The sequence below is a fragment of the Schistocerca americana genome, chromosome 4 (genome assembly GCF_021461395.2).
Source record: "Schistocerca americana isolate TAMUIC-IGC-003095 chromosome 4, iqSchAmer2.1, whole genome shotgun sequence".
Classification (NCBI taxonomy): Eukaryota; Metazoa; Arthropoda; class Insecta; order Orthoptera; family Acrididae; genus Schistocerca; species Schistocerca americana.
The window spans coordinates 156,969,667-156,984,212 of NC_060122.1; positions in this window are offsets into that span (position 1 = coordinate 156,969,667).

Consider the following 14,546-nt stretch of genomic DNA (forward strand, 5'->3'; position numbering starts at 1 on the left):
GTGATACATCACACATTACATTTAAACTTCTGTCTTATGTGCTACTAAGTGTATCCACAGCACATTTTGCAGACAAAATTCACACACGTTGCTAAATGCATCTACTAAAGTGTATCATGGTACCACACATACTTCAAGTGATATATCATAAACACTGAAATGCGTGAGAGACTACCGCATTGTGGATGACGTTTAAATTTATTTCCTCTTTTCTACTAACTCTATTCTTAGCGCATTTTGCAGAGCGTCCACATAGGCTGGTCAATGTACCTACAAAATTATATCAGGAGAGATCACGTAATAAACACTGAAATTCGTGAGAAACGTCGCACAATGCCTGGCATTACATTTATTACTTCTTTGCTACTACCTCTATCGACAACATATTTCGCAACCAGTATCCACGTAAGCCACTGAATGTACCTACACAGACAATTGTGGGACACATAATTCAAGAAATTTGACGTCATAAACACTCAGATGTTTGAAAAATTTCTGTATCATCCACCATGTTTTAATACATTTATTCTTTACTTTAAAGGCAATCGTACAGTCGAGTCATCTTAAGGGAATTTCCGGCGCCTGGCAGCGCTTTTGACAGCTTTCAGATGCAAAACGCTAACGGATTCAGGGGAAAATGATAGCCAACTATTGAGCTATGGAGAGGCATTGCCATAGAGACGTTCAGAAAATCACGTTGTGGACACGCGAAGCGGCTGTGCCCAGCATACAGAAACTGTCCCGTATCATATTTCGTAATCTGTATACTGTACTTATACATTTGTTCATTATACCAGATGATCAAAAAGTCAGTATAAATTTGAAAACTTAATAAAGCACGGAATAATGTAGATATAGAGACAAAAATTGACACACATGCTTCGAATGACATGGGGTTTTATTAGAGCCAACCATATTGCTAGACGCGTGAAAGATTTCTTACGCGCGTCGTTTGGTGATGATCGTGTGCTTAGCCGCCACTTTCGTCATGCTCGGCCTCCCAGGTCCCCAGACCTAAGTCGGTGCGATTATTGGCTTTGGCGTTACCTGAAGTCGCAAGTGTATCGTGATCGATTGACATCTCTAGGGATGCTGACGGACAACATCCGACGCCAATGCCTCACCACAACTCCGGACATGCTTTACAGTGCTGTTCACAACATTATTCCTCGACTACAGCTATTGTTGAGGAATGATGGTGGACATATTGAGCATTCCCTGTAAAGAACATCATCTTCGCTTTGTCTTACTTTGTTATGCTAATTATTGCTATTCTGATCAGATGAAGCGCCATCTGTCGGACATTTTTTGAAGTCTTGTATTTCTTTGTTCTAATAAAACCCCATGTTATTCCAAGCATGTGTGTCAATTTGCACCTCTCTATCTACATTATTCCTTGATTTATTCAGTTTTCAAATTTATACTGACTTTTTGATCACCCGGTACGTATTTCTTTGTAGGAGCGTTTTATAATTTAAAAGGTGTTTTCACGAATACGTGGAAATTGAATTTTTGAACTTCACTGCAAACAAAGTTCATATTTTGTTTTATTTTCGTAAAGAAAGTTGGCAAAATGAATACCCCGTGTTTGTCAGTTAGTAAATAAATAAAAATAAATAAACAAACACGAAAGACTAGCGTGCAGGGCTGCATCAAATTAGTGTTCGGACTGAAGACCACAACAGCTACAAAATCTTATTGTGGTCACACTAATGCTCCCAGATCACACTTCCCGCTCGTAGCGGCAGACTCTTGGGAGGAGCGAGCCCAAGTGATGGGCCACGGACAACACAGCAGCAGGGGGAAGAGACCGGGGGCGGAGTGGGGGCCGCCGTGTTTGTACAAATTAGCGGCTACAGGCGGGCCTCCAGTGTCCCGGGGCAGCCGTCTGCCGCCTAATTCATGGAAATCCCATTAGGGCGGCGATAGCAGCCGCCGGCGCACACGCGATTAGCCTAACGGGGCGCGACAAGGCGGGGTTGGCAGGCCTGCGTCCGCAGCCACCTGCCGAGCCTGCGCATGCGAATGCGCCCTCGCCGCCCGACACGGCGGACACTTCTTGTTCCAACGACGCCTCGCCGTATGACGCGTAACGCCTATATTGCAGGGGCCAGGAGGGAAACAAAACTGGAGCCGACTACCAACGATGGGTACTTGCTGTACTTTGTAGGGGAGAGTTCCCTCTTTCCATCTCTTCCTTCCCCCTCTGTTATATCCTCCTTTCCCCTTTAAGTCAGTCCCCTCCTCCCATTCTACCTCCTCCTCACTCCTTCTACTGTCTACATCTATTCCTCTCTCCTTTCCTTTGTGTGTCTATGTGCTCCTTTCCCCTCTAACAATCAAAACCTAAGCCTTCCCACTCCCACCTCTCAGTCAATCTCCTCCTTCCTCTCTCTTTGTCCATCTCCTTCTCCCCCTCTCGTTGTCCCTGTCTCTAACCTTCTACTCATGGCCCCTTCTCTGTCCAACGCCTCCTAACCCTCTCTCTATCCAGCTTCTCCTCTTTCGTTTCGCTGCCCATCTCTTCCTCTTTTCTCTCTCCTTCCATCTTGTCGAACTACTTTAACCTAGCTAACCTGAGGACATCACACACATCCATGCCCGAAGCAGGATTCGAACCTGCGACCGTAGCGGTCGCGCGGTTCCAGACTGTAGCGCCTAGAACCGCTCGGCCACCCCGGCCGGCTACTATTTCTCTACAGATTCTAAGTAGTATGTGTATCAAGTTCGGTTGAAATCGGTTCATTACCTTAGGAAGAGTTTTTTTATACATGCCTTTGCCCACATATGCACATGTTACTCTTACTTAAAATATTTCTGACAACATTGTAGAAATAGTTCGCGCGTATCTCTAGCGAATTTTGGCCTGCAGTTTCCTTTTCACGCAGCTCAATGTTTATGATATCATATTTCTTACAATGATATAATTTGGCAAGTACATTTAGAGGGATACATCTCTACTGTCTGCAAAATGTGTTGCGAGTAGGGTTGGTAGCAAAGAAGTAAAAAATTTAAAAGTGATGCAGGCTGCGTTTCATGGATCTCAGGTTTTATGACATCATATCTTCTGAACTGACATCATACAATGGTGTAATTTTGTACGTGAATTCGACGACATTTTTGTATACTATCTGCAAAACGCCTTACGTATAGAGTTGGTCGCAAAGAAGTACGGTAATAAATTTAAATGTCGGGCATGATGTGGCACTTCTTTACGCGTCTCATTGTTTGTGACGTCGTACCTCCTGAATTATTTGCGGTAAAATGATATAATTTTCCAGGTACCTTCAGTGCTACATATGAATAAAGTCTGTAAAATGTGGTGCGAATATACTTTGTATTAAAGAAGTAATAAATTAGATTGTCGTACCTGATGCAGTAGTTTTGCAGCATGAACAGCGGAAATGTAGCAAGTGATAAACTTTTTCTGTTTCATCGATTTGCGGGTGTTATCAACGAGAAAACCTTTCATAAATGTCTGAAAGTATATGCTAAGTTTGGTAAAAGTCACTGGCTATTCGCGTGTCATAGGCTACACTACTTTTTCACTCCCTCTCCAATCCTCTTTAAAGGTAGATGGTTCTTAACCCCACAACGATTCTTCCCAGACACCAGTAATAAGTGTACCAAGCTTGATCAAAATCGGCCCAGCGGTTTAGTAGGAGATGTGGAACTTACGTATGTACTTAATATGTACGTACATTCATTTTACTATAGTATGGATTTTACTTTTTAAGCTAGAAAATTATTTTAACAGTCCCAATACCAACTGGAGTATCTTTTCCTTGGTCTCTGATTTGAAGGACAGAATGTCTGAGAAAAATAAACACGCTTAATTTACTAAATATCCGCAAGTGGTACATATCAGAAGTCTGATTTCCTAGTTTGTTCCATAAATTGTTCCGCCCTTATGAACTACATCCCTGAGCTCCGAGGTAAGTACTACTCTATGTTTACGGAAATGTTCCATACTTTAGTCCTTACATGACTATTTCAGGCATTAGTACGAAACTTTTACAATCTTTTCCCCACCTCTGTATCTTTGAATGAAATGGCATTTTGCATCTCATGCATCTGATCATTTCTTCCAATCGCTTTTCTTCACACACCTCGCAGTACTATTCCTCTGTTTCAGAAATCAGTTTTTATGTTGCCTTTCGCGTAGAGTCTTCTAAAAACATTTTCCTTTTCATAAGTGCAGCTTTAGTTCTCGGTTAGATTTTTCCTATGAACTGCTGGTCAGTTCAGAGACTCCTTGGCTTCAGCTAGACATTTTGCTTGGATCTTTCAGTCTATTCGGCAACATTTGTTGGATGGACTCCTTTAGACCACTTTTTGCAAAAGAAAAAAAGGTTCAAATGGCTCTAAGCAATGTGGGACTTAACATCTGAGGTCATCAGTCCCCTAGACTTAGAACTACTTAAACCCAACTAACCTAAGGACATCACACACATCCATGGCCAAGGCAGGATTTGAACCTGCGACAGTAGCAGCAGCGTGGATCCGGACTGAAGCTCCTAGAACCGCTCGGCCACAGCGGCCGGCCACTTTTTGCAGCCATAGCTTCTACTGAAATTAAATTATGGCGCAGTATGCTTCGTTTTGCGACACAGAATCCAAGTTTTCCTACGTCCGACATGCTTGAACCAAACATCATATATTCAGATGTGAGAATGTATCTTCCAATTCGTGTACGAGGTCACTGGAGAAAGCTTTACTGGGTCCAAAGATTTTTATGTTGCCATTTGCTCTTTTTAAGGTTGCCTCTTAATTTTTAGCTTTGGCATAGTGTGTATGCTTGCCTATTCACTTAATTCATGATATCCAATTAGATGTACTGTTACATATAAATGAAATTCAGCCGATCCCACTTTCCGTATCACCTTTTTGATGCCATCCTGTAACAAAATAATTAATACCTTACGATGAAGAACGCATTGAAAATCCATCACTTGATATCTCTACATTACGTCGCACTACACGACCAAGTTTCTGAAATTGTAGTGGTAAGATATCATAAACTTGTAGCGGTACATTTTTGGCAACGTCGCTAATTCGTTTTTGTCAGTTTCCTGCAAATGAACCAAAACGAATACAAATTTCCGACTGTCTCAAAACTAGGGTTGTTTCACGTATATTCACGAATAAATAAAAGATTATGTTACCACTTAACTTAAAGCAGTAACTGTCTTCCTCTCGTAGTCAATAAATTAGATGTAAACTACAACAAAACCAAATCTGTCTTCATACGAACTGTTCCTCAAAACATAGAATTCATTGTTCACAATACGGCTCCAAGAAACACGAAATTCAAGCTGACCTCACTACATGTCGGAGAGTACATCGGGCACGAATTTTATAACAGTGGTATATTTTAGGAGGCTGTACAATATAGGTAACTCTCCAATATCAATGAGGTATAATGTTTAGGTGTCTCTCCATATCCTATACCCTATCAGGAACGTTCCAGTACCAGATCGGATACTATGTCTCATATCGACATCAATTACAAATATTTCTACGTTTTTCGACAATGTCAGAATGAAAGTATCTGTACTGACAGTATACAAAGTTATTCAGTACTTTTTTGTTCATTTTTAAGCTTTTGGTTCATACAACAAATCTCTACATATCGTAGCTGTCTTCATTCTGCCTAACAGTGAATCAGTATTTCTGTCACACTTTCAGAACCATCCATGCTTTTTTCACCTATATTACTGTTTTATTTCTTTTGTCTCATCTGCCTACCTTCCTTTATTACTTCTAGCTCTTCTGCAGATTAGTCTACTTCTACAGATAAAATTGCTTGTATAATGTCGCCATAAATATGTGTTGGATGTCATAACTGACATTCGAGAGGAATGTAATGAGGAAGTTACTTTAACCGGTTAACTGAATTCAAATTTCAGAAAGGCCATATGTATTCGTTACTGTTTTTAAGGCCGTCTCCGTGGTTTAATGGTTAGCGTTGGTGGCTAATAAGTCCCAGGTTTCGATTGCCAGTTACCATCCCAGATTTCCCAGTGGTGGCAAGAACTGGAACGGAGTCCACTCAGTCTCATGAGGTCATGTGAGAAGCCACTTGATACAAGGGTGTGACATGGCAGTCACGCGTCATTATGCGACGTTTATATTTCTATTTTCTCACTCCTTATTACGCTCTTATTATCACCAGGAGTTCTGTTATATTACTGTCTACAAAGAACGAAACTTGTCTAGCTTGAAGGGGGAAAACAGATGGCGCTGTGGTAGGCCCGTTGGCCCGTTAGAAGGCGCTGCCATAGGTCAAACGGATATCAACTGCATTTTTTAAACTAGGAACCCGCATTTTTTATTACATATTCGTGTAGTACGTAAAGAAATATGAACGTTTAAGTTGGACCACTTTTTTCGCTTTGTAATAGATGGCTCTGTAATAGTCACAAACATATGGCTTACAATTTTAGAAGAACAGTTGTTAACAGGCAGGATTTTTAAATTAAAATACAGAACGTAGGTACGTTTAAACATTTTATTTCTATTGTTACAATGTGATACATGTACCTTTGTGAACTTGTCATTTCTGAGAACGCATGCTGGTTCAACGTGATTACCTATAAATACCACATTAATGCAATAAATGCTCAAAATGATGTCCGTCTACCACAATGCATTTGGCAATACGTGTAACGGCATTCCTCTCAACAGCGAGTAGTTCGCCTTCCGTAATGTTCGCACAAGCAGTCGTTCTCGATGGATCACGATAGCATATATCCTTAAACTTTCCCCACAGAAAGAAATCCGGGGACGTCAGATCCGGTGAACGTGCAAGCCATGGTATGGTGCTTCGACGACCAATCCACCTACCATGAAATATGCTATTCAATACCGCTTCAACCGCAGGCTAACTGTGTGCCGTACATCCATCATGTTGGAAGTACATCGCCATTCTGCCATGCAGTGAAACATCTTCAAGTAACATAGGTAGAACATTACGTAGGAAATCAGCATACATTGCACCATTTAGATTGCCATCGATAAAATGGGGGCCAATTATTCTTCCTGTCATAATGCCGCACCATACATTAACCCGCCAAGGTCGCTGATGTTCCACTTGTCGCAGACATCGTGGATTTTCCGTTGCCCAATAGTGCATATTATGCCGGTTTAAGTTACTGCTGTTCGTGAATGACGCTTCGTCGCTAAATAGAACGCGTGCAAAAAATCCGTCATCGTCCCGTAATTTCTCTTGTTCGCAGTGGCAGATCTGTACACGACATTCAAAGTCGTCGCTATGCAATTCTTGGTGCATAGAAATATGGTACGGGTGCAAGCGATGTTGATGTAGCGTTCTCAAGACCGATGTTTTGGGAATCCCGATTCTCGCGCAATTTGTCTGCTACTGATGTGCGGATTAGCCACGACAGCAGCTAAAACACCTACTTGGGTATCATAATTTGTTGCAGCTCTTGGATGACGTTTCACATATGGCTGAACACTTTCTGTTTCCTTAAATAACGTAGCTATCCGGCGAAAGGTCTGAACACTTGGATGATGCCCGTTGGGCATTTTGATCACAATAGCCATACATCAAAACGATATCGATCTTTTCCGCAAATGGTAAACGGTCCATTTTAACACGGGTAATGTATCACGAAGCTAATACCTTCCGCACTGGCGGAATGTTACGTGATACCACGTACTTATACGTTTGTGACTATTACAGCGCCATCTGCCACAATATATATATATATATATATATATATATATATATATATATATATATATATATATGGTTTGGCTGTGGTTAACTGTCTAAAGATATCTCGATCTTGTTAGGTTCAAGAGAGGTCATGAAGGCCCAATTAATTCCATATGAAATAAATGCAAATATATTTAGAATACAAGATGAAATAGGGATGTTAAATATTTGCACGATTGCACTTGAATATAAAATGAGGTATAAACATTAGCAGTAAGGGAAAAATATTCCGTGTACTGACCAGATATAAGTTAACAAAAAAGAATGCAATTGTGCTCAGTTTATTCTGTCCTGTGCGCTCAGGTTACGAGAACTGCAAGATGCTGCGACTGGCCTTCAGCTGAACTACTGTGTGGAAGCTGGTGAAGGAGAGATTTTCCTACTATTCCGAGATTCTCACATCTCTGGTATTTCATTGGAGGAAGAGGTCCTTGAAAATTATGGGCTTGCTAAGTTATTAATGCCTTCAAAGAATGAGGGTGATCTCAGATTGTTAAGTGAGTTTAATTTTAAGGCACGTCCTGTTCTCTTTTTCATTTTATTTTACAAATATTAGTTGCTTATTTCCTTCCCTGACATTGTTAAAGGCTTTAAGCGTTCCGTAACTGGTCTTTCATGCAGTGAAAGATTGTCGATTTAGCAGCTGTTGTCCGGTCTCTTCCTCCTACAAAATATTTGTTATATTGCTAGAGAAGGCCGAAATGCACGCTATAAGCTCACGCAGGACGGCGTGAGGTCTGAAACTGGATACGTAATGAATGCTATAGAGAAAAGTACGTAGCTTCTGGAATACTTATCTTTAATCCATCATTTGTATACATCGTTCTTGATGAGACATGCTTCATACGATAACTATCAATTGCTATGGCGCCTTGCTAGGTCGTAGCCATTGACTTAGCTGAAGGCTATTCTAACTATCTTCTCTGCAAATAAACGAGGCTTCGTCAGTCTTGCATCGCTAGCTAAGTCGTCCGTACAACTGGGGCGAGTGCTAGTAAGTCTCTCGAGACCTGCCGTGTGGTGGCGCTCGGTCTGCGATCACTGACAGTGGCGACACGCGGGTCCGACATGTACTAATGGACCGCGACCGATTTAAAGCTACCACCTAGCAAGTGTGGTGTCTGGCGGTGACAACGCAATATTAATGCCTTCGTTTACTACACCTACTTCGTATGGCAAGAATAAACGTAGCGGTTCTGGAAAGCACTGCGTAAATTTTTAACGTGGCTAGTATATGGTCGTCATAGACTGATTGTATTAACTGAAAATCTTGACCGAAACTACCGTGAGCGTTCTATTGAGGAAATGTGAACTAAAACGAGCTTCTCGGTCCAGGGCCGCCACTAAACAACGGAAGCAAGCTTACAGACACTGAAAATGGCGGCAAAAGAAGTGCTACTGCTATCGCGGTGTACCCCGACTAAGAAATGCAACGAAATGGGTTGCTGAGAGCGTCTGACGGCACTTTCGTGGATTCTGACGCCTCACCAGAGTAGGCGTGCGTCGGCAGGAAGAGGGTCCCATAGCCAACCTAATGGATGTTGCCGCTTACAGTCTGTTCCATCCAGTGACACCCCGGTCTGGGGAGATTGAATTGCACTCTGCAGGAGTGGTGCTGATTCTGGAAAGGCTGGAGAGCCTGGCATCCGTGCGAGCCGAGGTAGCCACAGCTTGAAATTCAAGGCAGTGGCTCAGAACCTCTACAGAGTTAAGCCGTTTTGTAAATTATTGGCTATACTTAACCTTAATATCATTTACTCATCATCTAATGTTATCGACTTTCGAGTTAATAACTTGTACAACCCTTAACTAATAGAATTAGATTCGCAATTGCACAGGCAGTCCGAATCTGTGATGGGAAATGTAAATTAAATTTAATTAGTAACTTCATCTTTGTCAGGAGACTGGACATGGCTGCTGCCCTGGCTTCTCCACGCCCAAGAACTCTTTAAAACGCCCCAGTATCATCTCTTGAGTCTTGACATGACAGTACATTTAGCTGTCCCAGATCTTAAACTGTACCAACGGAAGTGCAATACTGCACACATCACTTTTGAGACGATGTGGCAGATAAACCTAGCAGGTTGAGATCAGATGATGTAGGAGGTCGAGGTACAGGTCCCGCTCGACATATCCATCCTGAACTGTACGACAGTGTCACATGCCATCTCGCATCAACAGCAAAACATGCCGGTACCCACGCTGCATGTAGCACTTTCTCCAAACATGAGCCGTGGTTAAAACTTCAGCACAGTTTGAAAGCGCCCTAATCACAAGGTTTACTTTTCAAATACATGTACGATTATTGGAGCATGTTTCTGTTATCATATGCGGCGCGGGATTAGCCGAGTGGTCTTGGGCGCTGCAGTCATGGACTGTGCGGCTGCTCCCGGCGGAGGTTCGAGTCCACCCTCGGCATGGGTGTGTGTGTGTTTGTCCTTAGGATAATTTAGGTTAAGTAGTGTGTAAGCTTAGGGACTGATGACCTTAGCAGTTAAGTCCCATAAGATTTCACACACATTTGAACATTTTGTTATCATATGCTTCCACACTTCTGAGTTTTCGCTTTTGACTATGATCACTGTTTGTAGATGACCTGGTAGATAACTTCTGTAGCTGACTGAGTCTGTTTGGTTATATTTATCCTTATAAACAAAAAATAGTTAAAATGGCTCTGAGCCCTATGGGACTCAACTGCTGTGGTCATAAGACCCCTAGAACTTAGAACTACTTAAACCTAACTAACCTAAGGACATCACACACATCCATGCCCGAGGCAGGATTCGAACCTGCGACCGTAGCGGTCGTGCGGTTCCAGACTGTAGCGGCTTTAACCGCTCGGCCACTCGGGCCGGCCCTTATAAACAACTTAGTAAAAGTTAAAGACGACATAGATGTAGTAACATAACAAATTAACCACTTGACGGAAATGATTGAAAGCGTGTGAGCATGTTGAGAGACGTCTCTCAGTCGCGCACACAAAGCTGAACGTCATATCGGGTTGTGTCAACGTGACTATAGAGCAAAACGGTGAGCGGCCGCCAACACTAGGCAAATTAACGAACTGGAAGAGACAGTGTGTGTCAATTAACGAGCAGTTACAGTGGATTGTGGTGATGTTCATTAAAACATGGTTCGGAGACAAAGCCTGGATAACATCACACGGGGAAGTATCTCCGTAAACTAGAAGAACGACGAAGTCTGACGAGTGTATCCTAGTATTGCTCACAACATTATTTCCGTCAACAGGAAGCGTTAAGAGTAGGACTGTTGACATTTTTAAACATATCGGGTGCCCGATGTATCGATGTTTAAAAGACGTTCATTATTAGCCATGGGTTAATTGAAAAGTATATCGATATACTTACTGGAAAAATATCGATTTACCGGCCTAAAAATATCGGCTACACATTGTAAATACACTCCTGGAAATTGAAATAAGAACACCGTGAATTCATTGTCCCAGGAAGGGGAAACTTTATTGACACATTCCTGGGGTCAGATACATCACATGATCACACTGACAGAACCACTGTCACATAGACACAGGCAACAGAGCATGCACAATGTCGGCACTAGTACAGTGTATATCCACCTTTCGCAGCAATGCAGGCTGCTATTCTCCCATGGAGACGATCGTAGAGATGCTGGATGTAATCCTGTGGAACGGCTTGCCATACCATTTCCACCTGGCGCCTCAGTTGGACCAGCGTTCGTGCTGGACGTGCAGACCTCGGGAGACGACGCTTCATCCAGTCCCAAACATGCTCAATGGGGGACAGATCCGGAGATCTTGCTGGCCAGGGTAGTTGACTTACACCTTCTAGAGCACGTTGGGTGGCATGAGATACATGCGGACGTGCATTGTCCTGTTGGAACAGCAAGTTCCCTTGCCGGTCTAGGAATGGTAGAACGATGGGTTCGATGACGGTTTGGATGTGCCGTGCACTATTCAGTGTCCCCTCGACGATCACCAGTGGTGTACGGCCAGTGTAGGAGATCGCTCCCCACACCATGATGCCGGGTGTTGGCCCTGTGTGCCTCGGTCGTATGCAGTCCTGATTGTGGCGCTCACCTGCACGGCGCCAAACACGCATACGACCATCATTGGCACCAAGGCAGAAGCGACTCTCATCGCTGAAGACGACACGTCTCCATTCGTCCCTCCATTCACGCCTGTCGCGACACCACTGGAGGCGGGCTGCACGATGTTGGGGCGTGAGCGGAAGACGGCCTAACGGTGTGCGGGACCGTAGCCCAGCTTCATGGAGACGGTTGCGAATGGTCCTCGCCGATACCCCAGGAGCAACAGTGTCCCTAATTTGCTGGGAAGTGGCGGTGCGGTCCCCTACGGCACTGCGTAGGATCCTACGGTCTTGGCGTGCATCCGTGCGTCGCTGCGGTCCGGTCCCAGGTCGACGGGCACGTGCACCTTCCGCCGACCACTGGCGACAACATCGATGTACTGTGGAGACCTCACGCCCCACGTGTTGAGCAATTCGGCGGTACGTCCACCCGGCCTCCCGCATGCCCACTATACGCCCTCGCTCAAAGTCCGTCAACTGCACATACGGTTCACGTCCACGCTGTCGCGACATGCTACCAGTGTTAAAGACTGCGATGGAGCTCCGTATGCCACGGCAAACTGGCTGACACTGACGGCGGCGGTGCACAAATGCTGCGCAGCTAGCGCCATTCGACGCCCAACACCGCGGTTCCTGGTGTGTCCGCTGTGCCGTGCGTGTGATCATTGCTTGTACAGCCCTGTCGCAGTGTCCGGAGCAAGTATGGTGGGTCTGACACACCGGTGTCAATGTGTTCTTTTTTCCATTTCCAGGAGTGTATATTGCCGCTTTTAAAGCTGTGTATTTAAGTATTGAGTTATTATTACGTATTCTATACATCAATAAACTCATATTGTAAATATATTGCCGCTTTTAAAGCTGTATATTTAAGTATTGAGTTATTATTACGTATTCTGTACATCAATAAGCTCACATTGTATATATATTGCCGCTTTTAAAGCTGTATACTTAAGGATTGAGTTATTATTACGTATTTTGTACATCAATAAGCAGGCAGCCTGCTTATGCGCCTCAGAGCAAGAATTGAAAGGAAGACGATGTTTGGCGGTAACCACTTTGCTACCAACGATAGCTGCATGTAAGTAGCACAATAAAAGGTGTCCGATGCGTCCGTCGCGTCGGACGGTTTGGTCACATGTCGCATTTGTCCGGAACACTTTATTTCAACTTCACTGTTTTTTTCATTTCTGAACCGCCAGCGAACTAGCAGTCGTAGTGCCAAAATTGCGTGGCGAAGTTAAACGTTGTAGTTGCTGTTCGTAGTGCCGAGCGCCGATTACGTCAGAGTTTCCCCTCACACGTCTCCGCCCAGCGCAAAGACCAATCTTGTCATTTATATTTTTGTTAATCATTTTCAGCAAGTGTTTTTGAGGAAAGCCGATATAAAGAAACACCACATTAGCTCCCTTAAAATATATTTCTTAACACTACTGGTGTTCTACTTGTTCACACCGGAAATATTGTTATTCCATTCACACCGCCATCCCCAGTGCAACCGGACTCGATTGTGCCACCTATACTTACTTCATACAGTGAAAGACAAAGACTGTACGTGATGAAAGCACTGAAAGTAGTAAGATTCCTTGACATAGTGAAAGAAAAATTACATTCTATTACAAATTCAAAAGAACAATTTCAAATATTTACCGAAAATTGGGAAAAAAATATAAAATAAAAATATCAGCACTCCATATTTCATTTTATGTATCGATTTACAGGCCGAAACAATATCGCCGATATATATCGGTATTTGTTGCAAAAAGATCGATATGTCGATATTTTATCAACAGCACTAGTTACAACCCACAGGCACTGTTATCCGGAAGAAAGCAGATCGTCGACCACGGTCAACTACAGCAGCAGATGACCGATACAATGTGCAGTGGGCAAGAAGGAGACCACAGCAAACAGCAGATGCAATTGCAAACCACATTCAACAGAACAACAGTGACGCGCGAAAATAACTGGTACAGGCATGCGTATCCAAATACAGAGGTGTGCAAACAGGCAGAATACAGAGCTGCTATCGGAAACGATTATATAAGACATGTTTGTGATGCAGTTGTTAGATCTGTTATTGCTGCTACAATGGCAGGTTATCAAAATTTAAGTCAGTTTGGAAGTGGTGTTATAACCGGCGCACGACCGATGGGACACAGCATCTCTGAGGTAGCGATCAAGTGGGGATTTTCCAGTACGACCATTTGACGAGTGTACCATGAGTACCTGGAATCTAGTAACCTCCGACATTGCTGCTGGCGGGAAAAGATCCTGCTAGAGGAGGACCAGCGACGACTGAAGAGAATCTTTCAGCACGACAGAAGTGCAACACTTCCCCAAATTGCTGTAGATTTCAATGCTGGGCCATCAACTAGTGTCAGCGTGCGAACCATTCAACGAAACATCATCGATACGGGCTTCCGAAGCAGAAGGAACACTCGTGTACCATTGATGACCGCACGACACAAAGCTTTACGCCTCGCTTTGGTCCGTCAACTCCGACATTGGACTGCTGATGACTGGAAACATGTTGCCTGGTCGGACGAGTCACGTTTGATATTATGTCGAGTGGATGGACTTGTGCGGATATGGATGCAACCTCATGAATCTATGGACGCTGCATGTCAGCAGGGGACTGTTGAAGTTGGTGGAGGTTCTGTAATAGTGGGGGGCGTGTGCAGTTGGAGTATGGGACCCCTGATACGTCTACATACCACTTT